Genomic DNA, 14,801 nt, shown 5'->3' with positions numbered 1-14,801 from the left:
GGTAATTCATATTTTCAGGCGATGATGCACGTCTTAAAACATACTTATGAATATTATGTTTAATTTCTGACAAGTCTGTTCTGCTAGATGCCACAAAATTCTACCTATTGCACCTTTAAAGGATAAGACTGGTGGTTTCCTACATTTTTCTAATTGTTAACAAATCTCATGTGCAGAGCTGAACCAGCCATATATTGATCTATTACCTAGTATTGTGTGTGTGTATATCTTAAGTCTGATAAATCTTATTCCTCCTCCAAAACCTATTAATTCACCCTGAAGACTGTAGTTATATTAGTTTGTTTGCAAATGCCTCCAAAGTCTAATTGCAGCCATTTTTAGTCTCTGGAGAGTAGTTCAGTGTAAAGCAGATGTCACTGCACATGCACAGGACAGCTCGACGTTGTGCTGTTTTATAAATGTCACAGAGAGTCAAGAGGTCGTGATACGCAGCACAACAACTTAAAGATTGAAAATGTGATCTCTGTTATTAGTCTTGAAGGATAATACAAATATAACAATAACAGAAATGTAGAAAATGACCAACCTTTTTCCTTTTAACTACCTGATAACTAGCTACACTAGTGCTGGTAATATATTATATCAATATTGTGATATGAGACTACAGTAGATATCGTCTTAGATATTTGTATATCGTAATATCATAATATTGATAATGATAATAAAGATACAAAACTTTGGATTCTTTATATGATTTATACAGGATTTATCTTATATGATTATTGATTAAATATGCTTTTTGATACTCGGGGAAAGATACTTAAATGTTATTTTGTAGTAATCTTAATCAGTAAAAACAAAATACATTGCAAACATTTCAACATTAGAGACCTTAAATGACAACATAGAACAAGAGGAACTAGAGCTGTCACAGTTTTTCACCTCTTTACAAACTGTTGATCCAGAAAACAAGCAGAGTCTTAACCCTCCTGTTGTCCTCAGGTCAAGGAAGGACTAAGGAAGGAATGAGGAAGTAAAGGAGTAAGGAGGGAGGAAGGAAGGAGGAAGGAATGAGGAAGTAAAGGAGTAAGGAGGGAAGGAAGGAAGGGAGGAAGAAAAGGTGGAAGGAAGGAAAGAAAGGAGGAAGGAAGGAGGAAGGAAGGAAGGGAGGAAGGAGGGGAGGAAGGAAGGAAAGAAGGAAGGGAGGAAGGAAGGAAAGAAGGAAGGGAGGAAGGAAAGGTGGAAGGAAGGAAGGAAGGAAGGAAGGAGAAAGGAAGGAGGAAGGAAGGAAGGAAGGAGGAAAAGAGGAAGGAATAAGGAGAGAAGTAAGGAAGGAAAGGAGGGAGGGAGGGAGGGAGGAAAAGAGGAAGGAAATAAGGACAGAAGTAAGAAGAGATAAGGAAGGAAGGAAAGGAGGGAGGGAGGGGGGAAAAGAGGAAAGAAGTAAGGAGAGAAGGAAGGAAGGAAGGAAGGAAAAGAAGACATGAAGGAAGGAAGAGAAAGAAGGAAGGAAAGAAGGAACTGTCAAAAGAGATGGGGTCAATTTGACCCGGGAGGGCGACAGGAGGGTTAACTAAACGTTTTGAAGGGTTTTGATTCACTGATATTGTTGGTGTTTGAGTTAGAGGTCAATACTCGGTGAGATTTTGCTGAATCTCTCTCTCTCTCTCTCTCTCTCTTCTCTCTCTCTCATCTCTCTCCCTCTCTGAAGGCCCGGCTATCTGAGTGGTGGTGTTTTGGAAATGAGGGAACATGGCTGGCATTTCCTCATTAGGATATTCGTTAGCCTCATTTTGGTGCTGTCACAGCCAATCTCCGTTACATCTCTCCACCCAGCCCCTCCATCGTTTTACACAGAGAGAGAGAGAGAGAGAGAGAGAGAGAAGAGAGAGAGAGAGAGAGAGAGAGAAAGACAAGAGGGTAAGAAAATCCATCTGAATATCTCAATAAGTACTTTCTCCCTCTATTCAAGGGCTCGGGCTCTCATTAGTAGAATGAGGAAATTGTGAAAAGGAGGCTCAGGTGGTTTAGGTGGCTGGAGACACTGTAAAGACATTATAGATATGAAAGAAATGACTAAAACCAATGTTTATAGACACAAATAAACCCTTTACTAAACATTAAAACTAAGGCTGTCAAACGATTAATTGTTTTAATCGCGATTAATCGAAAGAATTTTCCATAGTTAATCGCGATTAATGGCGTTTTGAATTGCATGTTTAAAATCCTGTTATTTTACATTTGAAGGCAGTTTTAAGCCATAATGTAAAGCATTTCTTACCAGAGTGTCTTAACTGGGAATCAATCACGGCTCTGCTGCGACTCCCACACTCCAAAATGGTCCTTTGGTGGAGCTGAGGCTGGCTTGGCTGCACCTGGGTGTTTAGCGTGGAGGTGCTAACTCAAACTCGACGTACTCCGGTGGTAGTTAAACGTCCGTTTGACACAGGTTGCATTTTACTTTTGACTTGTCAACTGAAGCGTCTGGAAGTGTTTTAAAGTTAAACAAGGCGTTCAAAAGTCCAGTAGCTCTCTTACTTTCCATCCAGCGCGGTAGGTTTACTGCAGGAGGCCACTTCAAAGCATAGCGCTACAGCTAGAGGAGCCGTCTACCGGGGAGTAGAAGGGACAAAAAGGACTTGCAACATTAAAATGCGATTAAAAAAAATTTAAGGCGTTATGGATTGCATTAATGTAATCGCGATTAACGCGTTAACGCTGACAGCCCTAGTTAAAACATTACGAAATTTAAATATGGGTGTTATATGATGGCTTTAATTGCATCAAGAGCTGAAAAAATAACATGTTTATTTGACAAATCTAACATATTTAAACTTCCTGTCGTCCTCCTGGGTCAAACTGACCCGTCCTGTTTTGACTGTTCCTTCCTTCCTTCCTTCCTTCCTTCCTTCCTTCCTTCCTTTCATCTGTGCTTCCTCTCTCCTTCTCTCTTTCTTTCCCTTCTTTTCCCTTCCTTCCTTCCTTCCTTCCTTCTTTCCTATGTCCTTCTTTCCTTCCTTCCTCCCTCCCACCTACCTTCTTTCCTTCCTCCAACCTCCTACCTTCTTTCCTCCCTCCCTCCCTCCTACCTTCCTTCCTTCCTTACTTCTTTCCTCCATCCTTCCGTGCTCCATCCCCCTATCTTCCTTCTGACGTCCCTTCCTTTCTCTTCTGTCGTTCCTTCCTTTCTCTCTAACTTCCTTCCTTCCTCCCTCTCTGCCTTCTTTCCTTTACTCCCTTCCTCCCTTCCTTCCTTCCTTGACTCGAACACAACAGGAGGGTTAAAGCAACATATTCATTCTAGGGTCATTCAGACAGTCAAGTGTGTGTGTGTGTGTGTGTGTGTGTGTGTGTGTGTGTGTGTGTGTGTGTGTGTGTGTGTGTGTGTCTCACAAAACAAATGTTACGCTCAGACCTCCTTCCTTCCTTCTTATTTATTTATTTATATATTTATGATCTTGCTTGCTGTACCGGCGTTAATTCGGTCTAACGAAAGCGCTCATTAGTTCTAATAAATCCTGTGACTTTGCCTTGTTCCACTGGAGCCTGACCTTTCTCTCGTGCACTGCCCGTAAAATCTCCTGCTAGGATTTTCACTGTTTGATGCCTATCCGTTAATTGGGAATGATTTGAGCTTTTTCTTCTGCTTTTGTCGGCAGTCGAATTCAGCATGGAGCTAATGGCAAAATGTCACAGTGAATTGGTGGCTACACTACCCCCCCCCCCCCTCCTTCCTCCTCCTCGCCATCCTCCTCCTCCTCAACGATGTATATACAGATCGGAGAAAGAGAGAGGCCATCCTCCTCATTAACAGGGGGCGATCTTCCTTGAAAGCGAGGTATAGCGGCAACAGTTGCAGGGCGTCATATGGAAGCGTTAGAAACACAACGGGATTATTTCAACCTCACTAGCTAGCATCATTAGCCCCTGTGCCCTCCACATCTTCTTAAGGAAGAAGGAAAGGAGGGAGGAAGGAAGGATGGAGGAAAAGAAGGAAGGAAGGTGGGGAGGGAGGGAGGGAGGGAGGGAGAGAGGAAGGAAAAGAGGAAGGAAGGAAAAAAGGACAGAGGAAAGAAGGAAGGAAGGAGGGAGGGAGGACAGAGGGATGGTAGACAGGGGGGATGAGGAAGGAAAGGGAGGAAAGAGAGAGGAAGGAAAGAAAGAGGAAGGAAGGAAGGAAGGAAGGAATTTAAAAAAAAAAGGAGGGAAGGAAGGGAGGAAGAAGGGAGGGAGAGATTATTTCAACCTCACTAGCTAGCGTCATTAGCCCTGTGTGCCCTCCACATCTTAAAACGCCCGCTAATGAACCACAGTAGTGAGGCTCAAAAAAAAAAAATAAAATAAAATAAAAGATGAGAAAGCAACAAGATGATCAGATCTAATTATGCTTGTACACCTCAAACAGCATGGCATTTGGCTGAAAGGTCAAGAGAAATCCCCCCAGCCTTAATCTGCCGAACCTGTGCCTTCTAGCCCCTCTCTCTCTCTCTCTTGGATATTCTTGGCTAATAGCAGCCGGCAAGAAATGAAACTGAAACTTAATCCCTGAAAGAGAGACGCTAAACTTTACCCAGAGAGAGAGAGAGTTTGACGACTGATCAATGTTTAGTTTTAAATTTAAAGGGTTAAAACTGTGAAAATAAAACGTATGAATAACTTGCACACATCCTTTTTTTGTGGACCCCAGCATCAAATTTCTGCTTTTAATCCATTTAGAGAGAGAATATATTAGAGGGTTATGAGTAAAAATGTCTAAGTGGTGTAACCATAAAAACTTTGTACCAAATAATTCAACTTGCTTAAACCTTCCTTTCGTCCTCCCCGGGTCAAATTGACCCCATCTGTTTTGACTGTTCCTTCTTTCTTCCCTTCCCTCCTTCCTTCCTTCCTTTCCTTCATCCTTTCCTTCTTTCCTCTGTCCTTTCCTTCCTTCCATACCTTCCTCTTTCCCTTTCTCCCTCCCTCCTACCTTCCTCCCCTCCTTTTTTCCTGTCCTCCCTTCCTTCTTTCCTTACCTCCCTTCCTTCCTTCCTTCCCTCCTTCCTACCTCCTTTCCTTCCTTCTTCCTTCCTTCCTTCCTTCCTTCCTCCTTTCCTTCTTTCCTCCCTTCCTTCCTTGACTTGAGGACAAGAGGAGGGTTAAAAACAGTAAATAGTCAATAAAAACAGCATATCTACTAGTTTTGGCATGATCTTACATTATAGACTTTTATATTAAATAAAGCTAATGGAATACTATTGTTCTACATATTACATTTAATCTGGGTAACCATGGAGATCAGGAAACATTTACATTGTTTTGTGGTTACACCATTTGACATTCAGTCTTACTTTTGGTTAAAAAAAAAATTTAAATATTAAATTCAGGAACCATTTACATCCTTTTTAAATGAAGTAATTATTAGTATAAGTCACTTAAATACACTGTAAGTGGATAAAATATTTAATATTTATCATTCTTTAGTGGTTACACCATTTGACATTTTCAGGAGGATACTTTTGGTTAAAAAAAATGGTGCAAATGACATAAAACCAACATTTTAACAAACCCAATGCTGCTTTTATAAATCAATTTTTTAACCTATTTTTGAATTGCTCATCTTGCCAACCCTTATTATTCATCACTGACCCATAAAGTAAAACACAATTATTAGTTTTTAATAATAAACACGTACAACCAGTAGTAGCTCTTTACTTAGTCGGGGTAAACTCTTGCCCTCATCTTCACTCCCAGACACACTGCAGACTTCTAACTTTATTCGCTCGCTCAGCCAAATAATGTGCTTATGTCCTTCATCTGTATATTCAGTTTATTCCCTCAAATTGTATTTTTGCTAACAAAACATGAAAAATAGCAGGCATCAGATTGCAGCCATTCGTTTCACAGACGCACAACACACACGCACACACCCCTTGAGACTAGTGTCCTCTCAGCTGATATTGCCTTCACATCCCACGCGGATCTATTTGGAGATTGAGGATCGGGATGGGCCATTTTCACAATGCATATATTCACCCATCATGTGCTAAAAACATAGTCTGTCATAAAACTGATTATATTTTTTTGCTGTTAATGTGCATTGTGGGGGAAAAAAAGGATGGCAGCCCCCAGTGAGATGTGAGAGGGGGATGAGTGGGGGGATGATAGGGAGAACCTTGATTAAAGTAAGATGCATGCGCCTCTATGAATCAGAAAATATAAATCAAGAGTCAATGTAGCAGTGTGCATCTCGGCAGGCGGTGAGTAAACAGCCCATTAGATTTTTTACTGAGCATCATCACGCTCCAAAGTCCTTCTCTCTTCTCTTCTCTTCTCTCTTCTCTCTAGTAGCTTTTTCTTTTCTTTTTTTTTTTTTCTTGTAAAAGCTTTCTTTTTCTTTTCTTGCACCTCCTGATTCCTTAATGCTTCACCAAACTCCAAACTGACTTTCTGCTTGACTTCTATAAATATGTGGCACTAAATATGTTGTGTTATACATCCTCGAGTTTCCTCAGGGAGGGGGGGCGGAGAGAGAGAGGAGGGTGGGGGGGGGGGGAAGAAAAATAAAATGTGTTTGTCTGTATTGGTAAATTAACCTCAATCTTGACAGACTGTGCCATGACTTGAGTTCTCTCTCTGTGTTGGGTTGGGTGTCTATTCAGTGCCTTGTGTTCCTTTAGCGTGATTCACCAGAGCAATAACGGGGGCATTTAAGCATGCTCCGGGTTTCTGCTCTTGCCCCCATCATCACACCATCATCATCATCATCATCACGGATTTTGCACATCTGCACATCGGGCAGTAGGGCAGCAAAGGTCCGTTTCAGCCACAGCAAGCAAGCAAGCAAGCAGCAGCTGGACAATAGCAGATGCACTTCTCCGAAAAGAGATGCAAGACGTGTGGCAGAAAAATATGGGGGGGAATCGGGGGGCGAAAGAGCGTAGTCGTAGTCGTTGTCGTTGTCGTGGTAAAAAAAAAAGGGCCCGGTTCATCTCTGCTGCTTGTCTTGTCTCGTCGAGTGTATGTGTCGTCCTCTCTGCTTCTTACAGGCAGCAGCTGAGCCAGTCGCAGTGGGGTCTGTGCACTCCCCACTCCACTCAGCCTGGCGTCTGCCGGCTCGGGGGCTGACATTTCCAGAGGTGCTAAGTCACTCAGCATCTTGTTACTCCCTCTGACAAGTCGGGCCGCATCATAGCGAGCGCCAGCAGACTTGAGCCGAGGCCAGGAGGAGGAAGAGGAAGAAGAGGAGGAGGAGGAGAGGAGAGAGGCCTCTTTCACACAAGTCACTGATCTTCCCTGCTGGAGGTGCGGATATCTCAAGGTGTTTACAGAAGATCGGGCGAGGTGTCAATCACGCTTTTTTGTCCCCGGCACGCTACCCCTGGTGCCAGTCAGGTGTGAGGAGTGGTGCGAGGTCGAAGGCAGGGGGATTAGTTGACGGAGGGGAAGGGCATCGCAGTGACAGCTCCGCGGTGTCAGCGGTCAGATTGCCCAAAACCAAACTTCATGGTTGATTTTCTTGGGTGCAGTGGTCGAGAGTGACACAAGTCCCCCCCCCCCTTCCAACCCCACCCACCCCCCCCTCCCCGGAGGTAAAAATAGAAGCTTGATTCACTTGTCATTTTTTGCACCGAATGCAGTCGCAACACACCATGAAGGAGTCTGGGATCATCTGCTCATTCGACCTGTCAGCCGGAGAGTTATTGGAGGGTTTAGAGAAAAGGTCACTCTACTGCTGAACTGACTGTTCACTCGCTCAGTGAAGAAGAGATGTACAGTGGAGTCTCACTCATTATGGCACGCACTGCTGCTGCACTACAGCTGCTATTTGGACTCCTTTACCAAGAGCCATCAGCCATGTTTAAACCGTCAGATATGAAGCAGAGTAGATTTTTACTATGGAAATATTCAGTTATATATATAAAAGAGTTAATTGCATTACTTATACAGGAAATATTAAATATAAATGAATAGAAAGCACATTAATAAAATCTAATTTTTTGAGCTTTTACAAACTTATTGACTTAATTCATCAGATTCACCGAGAAAAATCAGCCATGTTTAAACCATCAGATATAAAGCAGAGTAGAAATATTCAGTTATATATATAAAAGAGTTAACTGCATTACTCATACAGGAAAGATTAAATATAAATTAATAGAAAGCACATTAATAAAATCTGCACAAACTTGTTGACTTCATCAGGGCCTCTCATTACGTTTATGGGTCATTGGCAAGATGAGCAATTCAAAAATATCTCCAAAAATTGTCTTAAAAGCAGCATCAGCTTTGTTAAAATGTACATTTGCTGTATTTTTGTTGGTTTTATATCATTTAAAATGACATTTGCATGACATTTTTTTTTACTAAAAGTAAGACTGAATGCTCCTTTACCAAGAAAAATCAGCCATGTTTAAGCCATCAGATATTAAGCAGAATAGATTTTTGTTGTGGAAATATTCAGTTATTTTTATAAAAGAGTTAATTGCATTACTTATATAGGAAATATTAAATATAAATTAATAGAAAGTACATTAATAAAATCTGAATTTTTGCACATTTTCACAAACTTGTTGACTTCATCAGGGCATCTCATTACGTTTATGGGTCATTGGCAACATGAGAAATTCAAAAATGGTCTTAAAAGCAGCATTAGCTTTATTAAAATGTACATTTAGTATTTTTGTTGGTTTTATATCATTTAAAATGACATTTGCACCATTTTTTAACCAAAAGTAAGACTGAATGCTCCTGAAAATGTCAAATGGTGTAACCACAAAAGAATGATCAATATTAAATATTTTATCCACCTACAGTGTATTTTATTTAGATTTTTGTTGTGGAAGTATTCAGTTATATATATAAAAGAGTTAACTGCATTACTTATACAGGAAAGATTAAATATAAATTAATAGAAAGCACATTAATAAAATCTGCACAAACCTGTTGACTTAATTCATCAGGGCCTCTCATTACGTTTATGGGTCATTGGCAAGATGAGCAATTCAAAAATATCTACAAAAATTGTCTTAAAAGCAGCAACAGGTTTGTTAAAATGTATTATTAGTATTTTTGTTGGTTTTATATAATGTGAAATGACATTTGCACCATTTTTTAACCAAAAGTAAGACTGAATGTCAAATGGTGTAACCACAGTAGAATGATAAATATTAAATATTTTATCACCTACAGTGTATTTAAGTGGACTTATACTAATAACGTAAATGTGTCCTGATCTCCATGGTTACCCAGATTAAATGTAATATGTAGAACAATAGTATTCCATTAGCTTTATTTAATATAAAAGTTATAATGTAAGATCATGCCAAACTAGTTGATATGGTGTATTATTGACTATTTACTGTTTTTAAGCAAGTTGAATTATTTGGTACAAAGTTTTTATGGTTACACCACTTAGACATTTTTGCCATAATCCTCTAATATTTAAAATTTAACATTTAAATTTTAAAGCATTTTATCAATGTTGAGGAGGACGTATCCTAAAAACAACCATTCCCATTTCCTAAATAAATTTTGACAAATTATGTAAAATCTGGACATGGACACGTGGATTATATTTATTCCCCAATTTAATTCACATTTATTTTCCTGTATATATAATCAGATTTCTGTGAATGAATATGAAATACTGGTTACACCAATTGACACTGGGTTGCATACTGTCAGTGATCCTTATATAGACCTTTTTGAATATGCTTCACCTTAGACCAGCAAGGTACTATATATGGTAACGTCATTGACCTTAATCTGCAACATAACAATGAAAAATTATATTTATCCCCCAATAAACTCCCTAGGGTTGAAAAAACACATTAACCCTTACATACTGTTCACGGTCAAATCTGACCCATTTTATTATTTTTTTTACATTTGAGAGCTTTAAAAACACCAAAGGAAAGAAGGAAAGAAGGAAGGAAGGAAGGAAGGAGAAGGAGGGAGGGAGGACAGAAGGACAGAAGAAAGGAAGGAAGGAATGAGAGTGGGAAGGAAGGAAGGAAGGAGGGAGGGAGGGAGGGAGGGAGGGAGGGAAGGAAGGAAAGAGAGAAGGAAGGAAGGAAGGGGGAGGAAAGAGAGAGAAGGGGGGAAGAAGGAAGGAAGGAGGGAGGGAGGGAAAGAGAGAGAAGGGGGAAGGAAGGAAGGATGGAAGGAAGGAAGGAGAGAAAGAGAGAAGGAAGAAAAAAAGGGAAGAAAGAAGGAACAGTCAAAACAGATGGGGTCATCCTTCAGAGGTTCATATTAGCAGATAGATACCAAACCATGACTGAGAATACACTGTGTAAACCTCCAGTTGAATAAATTATACTCCGACCCCCCCACTGCCCCCCCCCCAAAAAAAAGCTGATTTAAAACTGGCGACGTTCAAAAATTTCAAAGTCACCTCTGATGAACAGCGCAGGGTGATTAATTCATGATGGGATCCGCCACCTTGTCAGGCCGAGCTCTTCAGCGAGGTAATGGCAACACATGCATAATAGAAAAGGTGGATCTCTCGCCTCGCCTCTCCGTCGTCACGGCGACTTCAAAGGAATTAAAAAAACGGAGCCATCAAATTACATCTGTTATGTTACTTTGCTCAAACACTTGTTTCCGAAAGAAGAAGAAGAAGAAATGGATCGTGTCATTTGAATCGTTGCCATGACGCAGCGATGAGGAATGACGTCAACAAGTTTGTTAACCTTTGTGTCTATTTTGACTGTTCCTTCCTTCCTTCCTTCCTTCCTTCCTTCCTTCCTTCTTCCTTCCTTCCTTCCTTCCAACCTTCCTTCCTTCGTTCCATCCTTCCATCTTCCCTTCCTTCCTTACTTCCATCCTTCCAGCTTTCTTTCCTTCCTTCCTTCCTTCCAGCTTTCTTTCCTTCCTTCCTTCCTTCCTTCCAGCTTTCCTTCCTTCCTTCCTCCTTTCCTACCTTCCTTCCTTCCTTCCTTCCATCCTTCCTTCCTCCTTTCCTTCCTTCCTTCCTTCCCACTCGCCTTCCTTCTCTCCTCCCTCCCACCTACCTTCCTTCCTTCCTTCCCACCCTCCCTCCTTCCTTCTTTCCTCCCTCCCTCCTACCTTCCTTCCCTCCTTCCTCCCTCCTTCCTCCCTTCTCCCTTCCTTCCTTCCCTCCTTCCTTTCCTTCCTTCCTTCCTTCTTTCCTCCTCCCTCCTACCATCCTTCCTTCCCTCCTTCCTCCTTTCCTTCCTTCTTCTTCTTCCTCCCTTCCTCCCTCCTTCCCTTCCTTCTTCTTCTTCCTAACTTCCTTCCTTTAACTCGAGGACCACAGGAGAGTTAAATACTCCTCACACCAAAGAAAGGATGGCATGTTCATCCTTTCTCTCCTCTGGATTTATAGAGTGGATTCCAAGTGTTTAACTTTAATTCGGATAATGGTAGAAGTCCTGTCAGATTACCTCATGCCGTTACTGAAAGCTATCGCCGCACAGGACAAGCAAGGCCCCGCCTGATAAGCCTCGCTCTCAAATTAATCTATTGGAAAAGAGGAATATTTGGCTATCAGCTCTAATTGTAACATGTTCCGCAAGGCTGATAGTAGTACATGTGGTGCTGACTACTAATTAAGACTGTGGAGACAAAGGGGAGCATGCACAATATAAAAAAAAGGAGTGCAATGAGAGATGGGGGGAGAGAGAGAGAGAGAGAGAGAGAGAGAGAGAGAGAGAGAGAGAGAGAGAGAGAGAGAGAGAGAGAGAGAGAGAGAGAGAGAGAGAGAGAGAGGAGAGAGAGAGAGTGAGAGTGAGAGATGGTAATTAAGTTGAATTGAACTACAAGAAATGTCATTAGCTCCAAAGTTACAGGTTTTCCTCTAAGTACCTTCCTTCTTTCCTCCCTCCCTCCCTCCCACCTTCCTCCCTTCCTTCCTTCCTTCATTCCTTTCTTCTGTCCTTCTTTCTTCTCTCCCTCCTTTCCTTCCTTCTTCTTCTTCCTAACAGTTCAGTGCTTTAGCTTCGAGAGTGTTGACTGATATTTAACTACAGTCTGATTTTTTTAAAGCCATACAAATATTTTATCATTTTTGGCCTGTCATTATATTCAATCCTGATATATTTTGTTATTGTACGGCCTATTACACAAAACTAGCTTGCTTGGGTACACACTTTCAGACACACGTATAGAAAAAAACAGTTTAGCAGCAGTTCAGAGTAGAGAAAAAGGTGCATTAGTTCAAGTACCTCAAAATTAGTAAGTAAACGTACTTAGATACTTTTTCTACCACTGTAATATACTCCATAGAGTTAGTATGAAGCCTACAATCGGTCAGATTAAAGATACCAAATAGACACCAAAACAGATTCATAAAAGGATAGTTGCACCCATGAAACACAAGCAGTATAGGCCCATGATTACTTTGTGTGTCACATGATCATCTGCACAGATTTCCTCATGGACTGTTGCCGACATGAGCAGCTGACCTTATATCATGAACCCTTGTAGCTACACACCAGCAGAAATTATAAACTTCTCATTTGGTATGCTAAAGTGTTAGCATGTAGCCTACTATCACTCAACATAATGTATGCTGAATTATAAGCTAATACACCAATAGCAGTTAGCATGTTGCATGTAAACCACTACCAGTCAACACTGTGCATGCTAAAGAGATAACATGGAGTCATATTTAACATATTGGTAGCATGCTAAAGAGATAGCATGGAGTCATATTTAACATATTGGTAGCATGCTAACGATTTTGCTAACATACTATATGACACAGACTTAGCTTATAGATTAGTGTCACTCAATAAAACATAGTAAAATGTTTGAATGGAGCTGGTGTCTCTTAGCAACTCAGTGTTAGCATGCAGCTTCACATCACATGACTGATGTTGTTGTCCATGTTCTCAATTAGCAGCTAAGTTGGCTAACAGCTAACGGGGTAATTTCTTGAAAACACAATGCAGTCCTGTGCTATCATGTGTCCTCTTTTGTTTGGCTTGTATTCTTGGCAGGCCTCCTCTCTTTCTCTCTTTTCTCTTGATGTTTGTACTTTAAATATCTCTCTGTCCTTCTCTTTCTTTCTCTCTACTACCCCCTCTTTCCCCCTCTCCCTCTCTCTCTCTCTTTCAGTCTCTTAGAGGTTCAGTTTGGGGAGAGGATGTGGGGAACAGCTGGGCCCCATCACTTCTCATTGCAGGCCTGGGAGAGACGTAGCTGACAGAGTGATGCACAGAGCCTGTCCTTGCTAATGACTGCGCCATTCTCCATCATTATCACCATCATTAGGAAATTAGGGGGACAGAAGGTATTTACTGTAAACCTGCCACCTCCCAAGGAGAGATAAATAGAAACTGATAAATGCGATCGCGTGACGCTGCCTGTCTATTAACCTTCCCATTTTCCAGCTCCAGCATATGCACATTTAACAATCATTAATATTCTCTAATTGGGCCAGATTTTAGTTAGGAAAATACTCTTGAAGGAGGAGGACTCTTGTGTTTTGCAGCACTTGTTCGACGTTGCATCCTGAATACCCCAAAAACTTTAAGGTTTTGAATGATGCAAACTGAGATTCACTGTATAAACTCAAAAATTTAGTCATAAGCAACCAAAAATGAAACATATATAAAGGATCACAACTTTCTATGCAACTTAAACCAGAAAAAAACTATAAAATACACTTTTATATGGCATCAACCTTCAGTTCTCAGTCCATTTATGTCTAAAATGTAGGTTGCAGGGAGGCGCCAGAGTTTTGTGTTAAATACATTTTTACTAATTTAGCCGCTATGGTGTCGAGGACTATATGCCAATTTACACGTTGCTAACTGCTTGACAGCATAATAAAAAGGGCTGATTGTTGGGTGTTTGACTGCGTTACAGCTGGATAACAGCAGGTCAGGACTGCTGTCAAGGACACACACACACACACACACACACACAAAATAAAACACACACACACACACACACACACACACACACAAAATAAAACACACACACACACAAATGCATATGCACCCAGTTCTTGTTGGTTTGAGGGAAGATTAGCTTGCTCAGCATAAACCTACCTAGTATGTATGTTATGTGTGGGTATTTGCAGTATGAAGCACACACACACACACACACACACACACACACACAAACACTAAGCTGGGGGCAAGGAGACAGTTCATTGTAGGAAAAAGTAGGTTTTCACCACTGTTTAGTGTTTGTGTTGTCACGGTGACGCTGAGTGACGTGTAACCTTGTTGTTGCTTTGGTCAGTCCCACTCACTAAGTCTCACTTTCACACACATTCATAATAATTATCAACTTATCATACAATAACGTAAATATCGACAGCTATTATATGATACATGGACATGACCTTTGACCTCAGTATTGCCACACTTCATATTAGCGGCTAAGAGGCTATTCATGTCACATTGGCTAAGTGAGTAGTGTCCTCCATTCCTCACTGTGAACGTCCTGAGTGGAGACTGTAGAAGAATTAAAGATAATAACTTATTATGCTATTATATTATCATTATATCAGTGGTGTGAAATTATCTTCAAATGACTATAATATCATTTATCGTGGTTATTTCTGAGACAATATATCATCCAACTAAAGCCAGGCAGCTAGAGCTTTTACAGAAACACAAACTTCCTATTCTCACTTTGCATCATTTAAATTAGTCCTCTGGTTTGTTTTTCACTGGATGTTAAAATATCTTAAGGTCTTAAAACCTGCAACATGAATTATAACATCACTGGTTTCAGTTTTTGACTTTTTTTTTTTGATATTTCTGTAAATCATTTCCTGTCATGTCTCGACTATAGTCTGTAATAACGGCTAAAAATGCTCAAAAATACTAAATATCCTGGTTTATTTGCCACTAACAGCCAATACTGCCCACTTTCCT

Source organism: Scomber japonicus, chromosome 9, assembly GCF_027409825.1.
Source record: "Scomber japonicus isolate fScoJap1 chromosome 9, fScoJap1.pri, whole genome shotgun sequence".
NCBI classification, from domain to species: domain Eukaryota; kingdom Metazoa; phylum Chordata; class Actinopteri; order Scombriformes; family Scombridae; genus Scomber; species Scomber japonicus.
This window is presented reverse-complemented; position numbering follows the sequence as displayed.